We start from the raw sequence: 6,000 nt of genomic DNA on the forward strand, positions 1-6,000 counted from the left end.
TCAGACAGGGAGCCAGAGATGCTGTCTGCCATGTAGCATTCATCCGTGAGGTGTTGGGTCGTCTATCCAAGCTGCTGCTGCTGCCGCCACAGGTCTTGCATGTTTTTGGCAACTTTTGCAATACCTACTTTCTTTAAAAGGTACCCAAGTGGTTCCCGAATGGGGTCCCAGACGCCCCTCCGGGGCCCTGCGGGCAGGTCTAGGGGGCTATGTTACATTTGTGCCATATGTAATGGCTGGAAATATCCCAATTAAAAAGGTTCACCTCACCAGTGTCCTTCAGTGGAAAACTAATGGTCATATACACATGGTTCCACTTCTTTTGTTTTTCCTGAAATAGCAACGCCGGTCGGATCTGAAAGTTTGACTATAGCTGTTTCCTAGCAACAGATTTCTATTTGGATTAAATGGTATTTATTAGTTTTAGTTTCCCCCTCAATGCTGCAGCAAAATGTTGAACGTGGACGAATGTCAAGAGCCGCAAGTCGAGTCCTGATCAAACGGACTCCTTTAAGGCCTCGTTGCAGGTATTTTGACACTGAATTTGAAGAATCAGATCAACTTGTGTTGACGAGTAACGCACGTTGGATTTTTCCTTCTTTAAATCAAGTAGAAAAGTAGTTCCTGGTTGTATTATTTGAAGCACAGCACCAGTGAGAGGGCTCATCTTTAGGAGCTGGGGATCAACGGGAAGGGGCTGCAGGAGCACCAGTGTGTGGTTTGGCGCCCTCTACAGGACGCCATTTAAATTAATCAGCAATCATCAGAAGGCGTTGGGGGTTGGACCCAATTCTGGACCACGCCGTCATCACGCTGTCGTCTCAGAAAATAAGTACAATGTGATTCAGTTCATTGCCTGGTGAGACTTCCGTCATTTGTAATTCAGCTGAGCTGACAGTATCCTGATACCGAGGGGAGAGAAATGCATTCCAGTGGACTTAATATTCGATAAAGGCTACTGCGAATGTGATTCGGAAAAGCTAAACGATCGATCGCTCCCCCGGTGCGGCGGCCCCGAAACGCCGGGCGTGGGGAAAGCAGTGTCGATGGCAACCGCAAATAATAATACAAGTATTTCAGATCATATTTTCTGCCAATATCTGGCTTTATTAAATCTCAAATGGCGTCAAATCACTCGTACCGTCACTTTCATTCAGGGCGTTCGACCGCCTCTGGCATATGTGCCTGCTTTTTTTAAAATCTTGTGTCCACAAAGATCATTTTCTTCACAATTTCCAGGGTTTGATTGCCAAAAGTGAAACGCAATCGAGCATTAACCGAATCTTCATATATATATATATATATATATATATATATATATATATATATATATATATATATATATATATATATATATATATATATATATATTATAATTCAATGGTCTCAGGTTGTCAGGACCGTGCGGTAACGGCTGAGCACTTTGCATTTGAACACAAGTTGACTGTCTTGACAAGTGTAAAAAATATGTGTGTTTTTGTCGTGCGGTGATGTGCTGTGTGTAGTCGCTTATCCCCCACCTGCTTGCTGCTAATCATTATGTTTATTACTGTACGTTTGCATCACCCATCCAATATGGACTGGAGCGGCAGACCAGCGGGGAAGCTTAGACTTCAACCCTCCATCTGTCTGTTGTGGATAAATCTGCTCTCCCCCTCTTCCTCCTCCTCTCTCTCTCTTCCCCTCTCTCCATCTTCATCTTCCCTGGAGGCATATAATGCAACCTTTTTTTTTAAGCAAGACGTCTGATGCTGCTAAAGTACACTGACATTGGAGGGAATGCGATTATGAAGGCCATTGTGAGTACAGTGTCTCTGTGCAGCATCATGAGGGGGACGGGGGAGGGGGGGAGGGTTTCTAAATATAAAATGCCCTCGCTGGTCTCGTAGTTAGAGCTGTATGACATTTTTCTAAATGTATTCAGTCATACAGTGCAGGAGGTGTTGGATATGGTATGAAACAAGACAATTTGGCATTTGAGGGAGCCTCTCTGGGCTTCACATTCATCTTCAAACACAAGGAGACCTATGATGTCACGGTGAGACAGATCCAGGGTCAGCCAGAAAAGTGTGTGTGTATGTGTGTGTGCGTGTGTTTGTGCATCCGTGCTGGTTCATCTGTGTGGGGAAGAACATGAGAGGGTTACAGCTTTGGTACTCCTGACAATATTCTGCTCTGGTTGGCATCACACATGAGCAAATCTCAAATGGAACAACATGTATTTTTTCCATCTCGCTGCCTTAAAAGTCATATAACAGCCAGTGGCCACCTGTGGAAACGCTTCCACTGACAACTGTAGCTCAAGGCTCATCTCGCAATGCTCACTTTTTCGTTTCCTTTTTTTTTTTTGCCGGGTTACTTGTGCTTCATTTAAATTGTCAGCGGCACTGTTCCAATGTGACATTTGAAGCGAATGATTACTTTAAACTTCTATCTGGTGAACAAGAGAGATGTCATTTGGCACACCCTGAGGAAATTGTTAGATAGTAATGCCACGCAGAGGCCCGGGCGTCTGGATTCAAAGACATTTTTAATGGTTCCAACAAACTGCAATTACCTTGGTCGCTGCTGAGCGACCGGAGGCGCCTTTCAGCATGCGCCGCCATCTTGGTGGAAACGGGGATGTACATTTTTTTTTTTTTATCCGTCACTCAAAGATTGCACATACTTCGTTGCATGTACAGTGTACACACACTCACAGCAACCGAGTCGCTGCTGACGAGTGTTTTTTCACTCAGGAAATAGGTCACCTTTTCCAGCCGGCGTGCAGGCCAATTTTAGAAAGGCCGAAATATATATATATATTTTTTTTAAAGTGGGCAGATGATTTAGTTTCTCCGCGTCATGATTGGTAACGCGTTGCATGTGGCTCATCCGAGTCCAGCTGGAGGGGAAAGGAGGCGGCGGCGGGTAAAAAAAAACCAGTGCATTCAACAAGAACACCACGCATGACTCTCTTCCAGTGCAATCCTCATTCCTATAAACATCTTTTGGGCTCCATAAAGCACTGATGAGTGAATGCATACTTGCTCTGTTGCTTCTGCACGAAGGAAACCAAATAACTTTCTTTTTATGTTAATAGGAAATTAGAGCCCATCTGTTCTTAATCTTCTCGCATGCTCCTCCACGTGAAAAGAGCGGACGCCAATTTAGATTTAGTGATTTCAAGTCTCCTGTTGGGGAGGGGGGGAGCATCCGCACACTCTTAACATAGACTGCTGTAGGATCTCATGCTGAGAGGCAGGCCGCAGCCCGACTATAAACACAAAAGGCAGTTCTGACGGCCATGACGGGCTTCTCTTCTCCACATGCTCCCTCCTCCGACACCCCCTTCCTCCCTTTTCCCCGGCTAGCAGCACTCCGACACTCAGTATTCTCGGCAGCGGGACGCCCGTCGGCAGTATTTACACACATAAGTGCGGTGGAAAGAGGTAGATTTCACAATGAGGTGCAGCGGCTCGTGGCAGCTGGCATCAACACGGCCGTGGGAATCCAGAGACTTTGCCGCCCTTTTGTGGCGCTCCCCGGCGCCCTCCGCACAGGTTGAGCTGTCATTGAAAGGGGTCTGAAGCTACCTGCTCGATTTTAAAGCTTTGTAAATTTAAAATTAAACGTGCCGCCGCCGCGGGAGAAGTGTCAAACTGCATCCTAAACACATTCATGAATAAGTAAATTCAGAAAAAGTTGCACTCTTTTAATTTGCTTCCCTCAAAAAGGGGGTATTTTCTTAACAGCCTTCGACAATGCCATCTGACTATCCTCCACAAATCAATGCATCCATCTGTCTATACTGTGATTGAGGAAACCTTTTATGTCCCTCCTCCACCCAAGATAACTTTACTGCAGCTGTCCACTTCAACACAGGAGAACTGACTACCGGCCTATCGACCAGCGGCGCTCCCGACTGACAGGTAAGAGTTAACATGGCGTGCTAATTAAGCCGTACGAGCCTCCCAGTTAGATGGACTCGCGCTCGACATCATGCACAGACAACCGAGGACATGTTTCACCGGGGAAGAACGCAATATATCAAACGATAATATCATCTGAGGATGATCTGAGGAGAAATTGTTGAGGAGCATTTGCTCAAATAAACTCACACCATCAAAAAAACCTTCTGTTTATCCTTTAAAATAGCACTGTAGTGGTGTCAATAATGTTTGTATTAACATCTAGAAGCATCTGTAACACATTATGATTGATAATAAAGAATGACATGCTTGTTTACATGATGAATTCTTATGTACATGAACATGAACAAATCCTCGCGCTGTTACAATATTTATTAATTTATACATGTAATAAAATTATTCAAAGGTTAAAGTGTTTTTTTTTCTCGCTGCATGTAATGCATTCCATACATATAAAGATGTATGCAATGCAGTGATTACAATGAATACATGAATACGTTGCATCAGCGTAATGTGTGTATAAGTAGTGAAGAAGCAAACACGTGGCTCTCAGTGGACGTCCACCCAACGTGAGGTGCACAGAAAAGATACAGTCATTTTAAATCTTGTCTTGAGAAAGAGGAACGCGTTCTCCCGATAATGAGAAACTGGGACGATTTGTTTTCCTCCATGAGAGTATTCCCGAAGCGCTGTGCAAATCACAAATACTACGATCCAAGCGAGTACAATCAGTTTTCCCGATTTTTCTAAACCCCCTTCAACTGCATAGAAAATGTGATTCCCGGTTTAGTATGCGGCGCTACTTGGCTCGCCGTCTGAGATATGTAATTATCTCTCGGTAAAAGAAGGTAAAAAAAGCGAGGCCGGCGTTAGCCTTCGTGTCCTCGGCTGCACCGCGGCGGGAAAATAAATCCTCCGAACGGATCTCACTCTGGGTGAAAATCATTACGCTGCACTTGACGGACAGTAAATTGCATTAGCGACTCCACTTAAAATTGCAGGTAAAAGAGTGACGGGTGAGGGGGGGGGGGGGGGCCTTACTGAGAAAGAAAACTTCAAGACTTGTTTTGTGCCCTCGGATCAGCACTTAGCGCCCGCACTAGCCCCGCCTCCACACGAGAGGTTAATGGAAATCCCCGTTCGTCCCCGGGTGCACAAACGGATGCGGATAATTGTGCGAACGGAAAAGCGTCGCGGGTGTAATTATTTCCTTTTATCCGCGGCGGGATCCCGTGTGCCCGACTCTTGCACGACGAGCCTCTTCTGTGATTTCAGAGCTGTGTCTGAAAACACAGTTTAGGGCCAGGAGCAATGGCGGAAAGCAATGAAGTATGGGTAAAGTGGTGTGTGTGTGTGTGTGTGTGTGTGTGTGTGTGTGAATGCAATACAAATGCCACTCCATTCAGCAGGACCGCATTTGCCATAGATATGCCACCCAAATGAAAAAGGGCCACAATCACTTTAGGCTTGAGTTGCGAGCAAACAAATTAATTATTTATGAACAATGAATATTGCATATTGCTCTCAAAAAAATGTTGTTGCCTCTCCTTCATGAGCCGGCAGATTGGATTTACAGCGCTGGATACTCACTCCTATGGAAGATGAATGCTAATCACTTTTCCTACGTCGGCGCACGGAGACGACGGAAGGAAACCGACAAGAATACGTCGAGGGAAAAAAAAAAGTTGAATTATTCGCTTGACGTGCAACGCAAACACGGTTTACTCTCTTGCGAAGAGCTCTTACCCAGAACGCAGTCGTGTTTATGTTTTCATCCGTGGCCGATGAACTCATCATGCCGCGTCTCTTATTTCCACCCGCCGTCGCACATCCTCGCCGGCCACTTTTGAAAAGTAATCGAGCGGTCAAATAAAAGCTCGGAGCGGCCGCCGTGTAGCCGTCGGCTTTTCTATTTGGCGCCGTGCAGCTCAGGTGTAGTTTAATAATGGCTCTGCCATCTGCTCACCCGGTCGTCCTTTAAATTGTCTTTTGCTATTGGCTTAAAACGAAACAAACAACAACAAAAAAAAAACCCACTGCTGCTGTTTATGCCTGGCACGCATTCACCCTGGCACCAAAATAGGGGCCG

The sequence above is a fragment of the Clinocottus analis genome, unplaced genomic scaffold, assembly GCF_023055335.1.
Source record: "Clinocottus analis isolate CAN_PGR_092001 unplaced genomic scaffold, fCliAna1.0.p SCAF_15, whole genome shotgun sequence".
NCBI classification, from domain to species: Eukaryota; Metazoa; Chordata; class Actinopteri; order Perciformes; family Cottidae; genus Clinocottus; species Clinocottus analis.